Below are 6,224 nucleotides of genomic sequence, written 5' to 3' on the forward strand. Positions count from 1 at the left end.
GCAGTACTTGCTCCTTGGGAGATGTCGTGCAAACTGTTTTCAGAAAGCCACGCAGCGGTAAGGACTGAGGTATGCTGTGTCCAGCTGAGAGCTACTGAAACGAAACCCCTACCTAGGTGAGCCAGGCAAGGGTCAGTAATGCAAGTGCGGTAGCAAGGGAAGCTTTCAGCCTAAAGCAATTTGCAGGTACAGAGAACTCCAAAGGACAGCAACAGCTTCTCCTACTCTTTTGATAAACCAAGGATTTCTATCAGCCTCAGACCTAAACAGTTTCCTCTCCCTTTTCTACCATGGAAAACCTTCTGTTGGGTTTTTGGTGTAATCTTTAGTTTTTCCTTCTGAAACTGCTTATACTACAGGGCACAGAGGGAAGAAGGCACAGTTATCACCCAGGAGCAGTAGCTTTAATGCAAGATATAAATAATTTACTTTGGTTTTCTCTATCTGCCTGAACTGTTGTCATCTGCAAGGGGCAGAAGAGCCAGGATGCCCTTCCCACCCTGAGAGGGCAGGCAGCTGGTTTGGGCAGTAGCTCCCAGACCGCCTGCAGTTTTTGACCCTTTGCCCAGCCACTTTCAGACCCCCGAGCAGCAGGAACACATTTGCTGGGGAAGTGCCGACCTTTCTGCATGGCAGGAATTCATGGCAATGCTTTGAATGCGAGAAGTGCAGCAGCACTTGGCAAGGGATGCCACATTAATGATATACCTAACACAGACAGAGTGACTTCCATGGTGAAGAGTCCCATGCCTTTTTTTTTTAATGGCCTTTACACCACAGGTCTTGCATGAAATGCAGCCACATCTGGAGGTGAAGGAGTTAACCAGACAGTACCGGACATGCTGCAGACAGAAGGGGAGAAGTCAGGGATGGATACAGTGGCAACAGGCATCTATCAAGTGTAAAATCATTAGTGCTTTCATAAAAATGACGGGTACAACACAGGTTTTTTTTTTTGCTGGAGTGCTCAGGATAGGAAGCATTACAGCTGGAGCTGGGACAGTTCAGTCTTGCAAAATTCTGTGTGTATTCTCTCAAGGCAATGAATACTTGCTGGGCAAGCCAAATGCAATTAATTCATGGTAAGAGCTGGCAAGTACAATTCCATCCCCAGATTTCCACCCTTCGCCTCCATCCTGACACACACATTCTGCCTCCAAAAAAATATACGCTCATCAGGAAAGCAAGCAAGGAGTGCTGTGACCTGGGCTCCAGCTCTGCCTCCAACACTGAGTTCCAAAATTCAGCATTCCCAGGGTCAGTCATTTATTCTCTCTGCTTTGGCTGTGGTTAGCTTCTTTTGGGGAGGGGACAGCAATTAAATCCACAATTAATCATGGTTTTAAAGTACTTCACTACTTCTCAGAACAGAGATGTTACAGATGGGGAAGTGTTAGAAGTGAGCAGTAAAATGCAGTGATTAAGCACCTGAAGGTCATGGATATCCTCTACATGAAGGAGGGAAAACTTCCTCCCCTGCCCCCATCCCTTCTTGATAGCACAAATTAAAAACAAAGCCAGCTGTTCAGTCAGGAGTGACTTTAGGTTCAATCTTTCTGTTTCTTGCTCAATAACCCTTTCATTATAAGCTTCCTGCTGGGAAAGCTTGTGAGCCAAGGCACGCTACTGAACACGCAGCACACTGTCTGCAGAGAACAAGCGCCCAGTGAGCCCGCATCCACGTCTGTTGAATCGTTACAATTTCTAGATGTGATGAGGCAAATCAGAGTGTTTTGGTTTAAAATTAAAAAAATAAAAAGATTAAGATACAAGCTGTTCTCCATGAGAACTAATCACACGCTGGAAAGTTCTCTCGCAATTTGAAGAGGAGGCAAGAAACAGAGGCAGCAGCTCAGGGATTTGCGCACAGCAGGCTGTTCTTGCCCTGCATGAATTACATTCGTGACAACCCTTAACTGAAACAGTTTGTTCACCTATGAGCTAGCTCCAAAATCCTTTGAGGTCTGTAGGAAATTCCCAAGATCCTGGATGGGCTTTTGCTGAGATCTCCATTGTTTGCATGAAGGGAAAATAGGAATATCGATGTAAGCCCAACAATTTGGAGGCCTTGCTAGCAAACACTGGATCTGGACAAGGAAGGCTGAGGAGAGATAAAACATGATCAGGAAACTAGCATGGTCCAGTGAAGAGTGTTTGTGGCTGCTATCTGTGGCTCTGGTCTAAGCCTGGAACAGTTACGTCACCTATATTTGGTACATAAATTGCAAAATTGAGGAGCATCCCACATTGCCTCTGAAGTAACTTCACTTCAGAGGACAGTGCCTCAGAAAAGGCATCAAAGTGGCTCATTCAGTGGCTGGGTGACATGACTCTGTAAATTTATGGAAAATAACACTATTCACTGGTACCTACCTACATACAGCTCCAGGGGAAGGTATTATCATGGTGCTCAGAGCCCAGACAAACCAGTTGCGGGCTGTGATCCAATGGAAACTGCGTGCAGGGAAAGCCTGCTTACTAACAGCCACAAAATCCACATACCGACTCAGGCCAGGAGCATCAAGCTTTCTACCTTCCAAGTACCTCTAGCTCAATTTTCACTTGTGCTGAACCATAATTAAAGGCAATGATCTCTTGTAAGCTTCAGATCAGCCTATGCAAGCTTTGTTTATACAGACTTGTCAGCAATTTAAGAAACCATACTTAATTGGGCTGACTCCATCCCTGTGAGAACACAGAGGTCATTCTTTTCTCTTCAAACACTTCTTGACCCAACACGTTACTGAAACCAGAGCGCGCACACCACTCCTCCCCCAGCCACTTGAGTGTACGCTACATTCAAACAGGTTCACCACCTTCGTTCCCAAAGCTGTCACTTTCTCTCACTCGGTTACTCTTTTTTGGTATATTTATTTGCCCAGTGCTGGAATATCCCATGTCTGCTGACATAAGTGATTGCACAGCAGCCGAGGCTCCTCTCCCACACGCAGAGTATGTTTAGGCTCTTTTGGGGTTTGCACAGCCCAGACCTCACAGGCAGCTGGACTCTGTTCTGTTAGTCATCGATCAATCTTTCGGAGCAGCGGCTGACAAATTTGTTTTAGCACAAGTGTCTAAACAAAAAAAAATCCTACTGCTCTTTTACTGCAAGAATGAAGGGCAAAAAATATCTTTTTTTTTCTGCAGTGAAACCTGAATACTAGCTCTGTTTCAAATGATAGAAAACATAAATGTTATGATTACAGAATTTAGCATGCAAGTGGAAGAGGATACTGCCTTCTACGTCAGAGTGAGATTCCACTCTGCAGCTACAAAAACACGCTAGGGAAGGTAAAGTCGATGCCAAGTCCTAATGGCTTTCAGTAGCCCTGAAGTACACTCAGTTTTACTCCTACAGCAGTGGTCTCTTGGGAGAGTATCACACCCCTTCATCTAAGGCCCTCTAAGCTGATCCTGAGCAAAACAACATTCCCAGGATTTCATCCAGTAATTTCTTTAATTTCCCAGCAGCCTAAGCTAGAATATATTTTTTTAAGATAAATCAAATCTGTGAAAGTTTTGGAGCAATAAAACAGTCTGCTTAATCCTGTCTTAAAGGCAGAACATTCATTAAACAAGCCAGTAGTGTGCTAATTCAGGGGAATATCTTTTTTCCAAAAGGCTAGCATTACAAAATAGTGTCACTAAATACTACCAGAAAAACAATCCAGTCATCTCTAAAGTTCAGCAGTGTTCATGACGACATTCCTGTCCTGAGACTGCCGCCGAGATGTTCTCATACAACCCAGTCATATGGAAATCATAGCTCTCACAGAGCAGCTGTGTTTTTTGGAAGTGACTTCATATTTTTGGATGTTGTCTACCACATGGACTCTAACATCTTCAACAGCAAATAAAGCTCTTCCTTTCATCCCATGCCACATTTCCTCCATGTAATAAAGGTGGTAGATGATTTTTAACTCTACAATGACTTCTTTTTGCTGCCTTCTCTTAAAACACGGGCTGTATCTTTGCAAGCTTCTGCTATTTCTAACCTAAACTGAGCTGAGATTTTACACAAGACTGGAAGGATTCTTCTTGCCACTTGCCTCACATCTGTGCTGATGTGGATCTACTCACTCATTCCAAAACTTGCAAAAGTGACTGTAAGTTCCTTTCCCAAAACTACGTGTTTCATAATGACAGTTCCACCACATGTCCGTCTGACAAACCACAAGGATTGTTGGCTACTGTCTTCGGGAGAGGTCCAGACTGTATGGGACACGCCAAAGCACACCCCTGGACCCTGCCCTGGGGGCCGTGTGAACCAGCAGCTCCGGGGTTGCCAATGGCTGACGCCTCCGCAGCCTCCTGTTGTTGAAGTGATGGTTGACAACTCTTGCAAAGAGAGAGTCAGGCTGCGGTAACACGGCGAGAGGAAGGGCTGGGGCTCACCTTGCTTGCTGGGGGAAGGCAGAAGGAATAATTGTGACCAAAAGCAGAATTTTGTTTTTCATTAGCACCTCACCTTCCCCAGCCTTTCCCCTCGGGCGTGGTCCATGCGGAGGAAGCAACGTCGCTCCCCACACATTCACACAGATGAGCCTAGGTACAACGCCAGCCTGTTGAGTCACAGCACAGTTCTCACAAACATCAGCCAAGGCAAAAGCTAACTCTCCAGTCACCCCTCCTACCCTGCTTTATGCGATAATCAAGTCCTTTCTCAGCCTTCCCTTCTTCAGTAAACAGTGCTCAAGCCTCACTACAAACACCACAGAGATCTTTGCTTTTATCTGCTGGGGAACATACTTGACAAATAAAACCCAAACATTTCCATTTGAAATAACAACCATCTGCACATACTGCTATAGCAGTATCTGCCATTCTGTCTCACCAGTCAGCTGCTCACCCCTGGAAAGCAGCTGCATCTCCACAAGCGCCAAATGGACGTGCACCAAAATGTAGCTAATGAAGCACAGGGAATGCAGCTCCAAGGCCCTGCAGTTAGGATCTGCCCCAGCTTTTTTTTTTTTTTTTTTGAGAAGTTGTGCAAGTGACTCCCAGATCCATCAGCATACAGCTTTTATCAGTTCAGTTCCTGCAGGTCCAGGTCACTATATTTACTCCCTGGCGTGACAGGAATTGATAAAAGAGCATTTGACTTCAGCATTTTGGAGTAAACTCCAGACATACATTGGGATATTCAGCTGTACCAGACTCGGCTCATTTTCCACCTCGCCCAGATCCCTCAGGCTAATGGCAAATTGCAGATTTCACAGAAGTGACTGAGGATCCAGATATTCAAAACAGCACCAGGTTCCTAAAGGGCTTTAGGGAAAAAACTTCTTTTGCTTTTTTAAATCCCTGAAGGCCTTATGTGTTTTTTAAGGTGCCTTTGAAAGTGGGAGGTATCTAGATGCAAGTAATTAAGGCACTCAATGCCTTCACTTCAAGTGGACAGACCTAGAACATCAATGTTTTCCCTCAAGATCTCCATTAAGTGCATTTGCTTTCCAGTTTCCTTACACTGAGAACACTGCTCAAGACCAAGGTAAATCCAGTCTTATTAACCACGTTATGTAGTCTGCATACAATGGTGGAAAGATGCAAAAGTGATAATAGATACACATTTAAAAAAAAAAAGAATCTTACATTAACCACATTTTCTATCTAGCTTAAAATTAAAGGCAGCAAGAGAGTAAGCTTCTTACCAAAAGATAGTAACTCAGCAAGGTAAATAGAAGTAACTGGCAGAGCCTAGGTGATGTGTCCCAGCTACATTTTCTCCATACAACTGCTTGACAGTAGGGTGCCCGACCTCAGAAGCTGCGGTGGGGGCTCCCATTGCGACACCAGGTAACAACCTGATTTTGCAACAGTGCTGGTCCACAATAAGTTCCCAGGTTCTTTCTTGCCCAGGAAGGTGCCCTAAGCAGCTGGCCAGAAGCTCATGAGTGCAGGCTTGTACCTCCCTCATCATTCTGCTCCACTGCATCGACCACTAAATATTTTAGGTAAAGCAGAACATTTTTCTTTAGCCTACACAGTAAGGGACTAAATTCAAAACAATTGGACCAGCAAAACAGGTGAGGAAGAACAGAACCACTGCTGCTAGGTCAGCTCAGGGCACTTCGACTGCTAACACTATTGGGGGGGTGTGACAAGGACACCCACCCGATGGGTGCTGGAACACTCACCTTTCCAGAGGGAAACAGCCTCTGAGTCAGCCGGGATGCTCGTATGTGGGAAGTCCCAAACACTTATGCTCCAGCACCCACCCACCT

General features: G+C 45.1%; 1 long non-coding RNA gene across 5 annotated transcripts; it reads right to left on the reverse strand.

Annotated features, from left to right (window-relative positions):
• Positions 1–720: 720 nt before the first annotated feature.
• On the reverse strand, positions 721–5,676 carry LOC135315991 (uncharacterized). Of its 5 annotated transcripts, none has more exons than XR_010375472.1 (3): positions 5,652–5,676; positions 1,935–2,101; positions 721–842 (listed from the first exon to the last, which is right to left on the reverse strand). It is a non-coding gene; the product is annotated as an uncharacterized LOC135315991 (long non-coding RNA). The 5 variants fall into 5 exon arrangements; XR_010375470.1 differs by lacking the exon at positions 5,652–5,676 and adding an exon at positions 4,850–4,966; XR_010375469.1 differs by lacking the exon at positions 5,652–5,676 and adding an exon at positions 4,835–4,966.
• Positions 5,677–6,224: the final 548 nt, after the last annotated feature.

Source organism: Phalacrocorax carbo, chromosome 16 (genome assembly GCF_963921805.1).
Source record: "Phalacrocorax carbo chromosome 16, bPhaCar2.1, whole genome shotgun sequence".
NCBI lineage: Eukaryota > Metazoa > Chordata > Aves > Suliformes > Phalacrocoracidae > Phalacrocorax > Phalacrocorax carbo.